The sequence below is a fragment of the Bombus impatiens genome, unplaced genomic scaffold (genome assembly GCF_000188095.3).
Source record: "Bombus impatiens unplaced genomic scaffold, BIMP_2.2 scf_0142, whole genome shotgun sequence".
Taxonomy (NCBI): domain Eukaryota; kingdom Metazoa; phylum Arthropoda; class Insecta; order Hymenoptera; family Apidae; genus Bombus; species Bombus impatiens.
The window spans coordinates 1,937,784-1,939,956 of NT_176561.1; the positions used below are offsets into that span (position 1 = coordinate 1,937,784).

The 2,173-nt window shown below is 38.1% G+C and overlaps 1 protein-coding gene across 3 annotated transcripts in view; it reads right to left on the reverse strand.

The window, feature by feature from the left end:
• Window positions 1-2,173, reverse strand: part of LOC100740283 (MAGUK p55 subfamily member 6) — a 25,714-nt gene that overhangs the window by 11,213 nt on the left and 12,328 nt on the right. The gene's annotated exons all lie outside the window — the stretch shown is intronic.

The window sequence follows — 2,173 nt, forward strand, 5'->3', positions numbered from 1 at the left end:
TGGGGGCCCTTCTTCGGATGGTATGCAACACTCCGCTACGTTCGATGCAGGGCCGTCTACGTGCGTGCTTTAGACCCCATTCTACTAGATTTTCCATAAATGGATGATTCGAGATTTTGAAAATCGATGGTAGTTTTCCATTTAGAAGTTTATTTGGGTAATTGTGATTTTGGCAGCCGTTCAGAAGCAGCTACATTCGTCAACTGGGGGAAAAGAGGAAAGCGATGTTGGAAATATTGCTTTTTATTTATCTTGGAATTTACTGTTATTTATAGGTTCTGCTTGTGCCGCATAAATTAGTCTGTGAAAGTGAGCCACTTGTTTGTTGGGAATTGAAAATCGATTACGTGGGTAGCAAAATTGAGAAGTCCACAAAACGTAGTTTTAGATATATCTTGTACAGGTCTTAGAATCTTCTTACTCTTTTTTTTATTACTGAATATATGTAAGATGGGTTTGATCTAAAATTGTTACAACATGATTAAGGATTACAGCGAAACGAGGTCAATTAACAATACCAATTGTCGTGCAAAAGTTCGTGGGGAAATTAGAATTTTGATAGGTAGTAGGCATGTATACTGTTATTTTGATATTTTAGGTAGTAGGTATTTATTGGTAGTCTTATAATAAAATTTCAATGCAATGACATGGGGTTAATTACCAATTGTCACCTTTTATAATATGTCAAATGAATGAATAAACGAAGTCTATTTATTGATTGAATTAACTCTATCAGATTTAAAGTTAAAGGGTACTCTTTTAAATTCGACGAGCTTACGATTGACAGTAATCTCACTAATTACGCGTATAGAGTTAGAAATCGAGGATTTTAGGATTAAACTAAGTAGGTCATGTTGCACTAGCTGGTTACACGATAATATTATTATCTAGCTAGTATCATTGTCGGAACTTCCAACGTTTCTTTCGACACGGGAAAGCGGCGATGTTTAAACGGAGTGCCAACGTGTAAACGAGAACGTGCCTCGTTGCGAGGAATGTTAAATATCCTAGCTACTCTATCTAGAAGAGGTAGAGGGGTATTCCTCTTACTACTCGAGCATTCCAATTGCGTACATTATTCCTGCGTGAAAGTACACATACACACAAACTCCTAACTTTCGTTTCATTCTTGTCCTTGGACATATTTTCGTAGCTACGAAATGTCCGAGTCTGCTTTTGTCAATGATAGGAATTTATGACGTATGTACGTATCGTTGATTTGAAGAATTATGCAATTCGATTGCAGTCGGGTCGATGAATATAATGTCGTGGCAAAAAAAAAAAAAAACGCTGGCAGTCATCGACACCGATCGGTTTGTCGATCTTGCGACACAGGTAGACCCTCCTCGAGATACTCAATAATCCGTTACGCGATACAACGGGATCGTATGACTCTAACGTTAAAGACAACTATTGCTACGGCAACATTAGCGAGTCTCGGTGTATTGAATAATTAAGAAAGTTTCACTTTTGAAGTAATTCTTCTTTCCGATATCTTTATTAAATATTCTTTTAATCTTAAAATCTTTAAAGCTTTTTAACTAATCTTTAATCTTTGATTATTGGAAGGGCAAAGTGTAGCTCCGAAAGTTTACATAAGAAACATATGCCTTATATCGTTTCATAACAAAATTAATGTCAAATAATTGTAATATATTTTATAATCGATTCATTAAATTCATCATTTTGCGTTACGAATGCTTTTTTCGAAAAGTTTCTAACTTTTCTTTCATTGTATATACATGTCGGAGTCAGGTTGGCACTTTGGGGCGTTCTATGAACCTTTAATTATTTTACCGTCGCGGATGTGATTAGTGTTTATCAGTGCGAATGTGGGCACTACAAGAGGCTATGAGTAACGGCAATAGGATGTCCGAGATGATGGTGACAACGAATCCAGGTTCGATAACGAATCCACGGTCCACGGGATGACCAGTATCAGCGTGACTTACTCGGCAATTCGCTCAACGACTAACTAACTAAAAACTCCCTGAATCCAGATGAACCTATCCTTGGATACTCCTGTCCCCGCTTCTCGGGTCGATCCTTGTTTTTAAGGAGAGTCATAAAATCATTCCGTACCTCTGTCAGGTACGCGGCCCTCCCGTGACCGTGGCTACGTCTGGTGACCCGTTATGTCACCTTAAACCTGAACCCATCGTCGTAAAGCCAG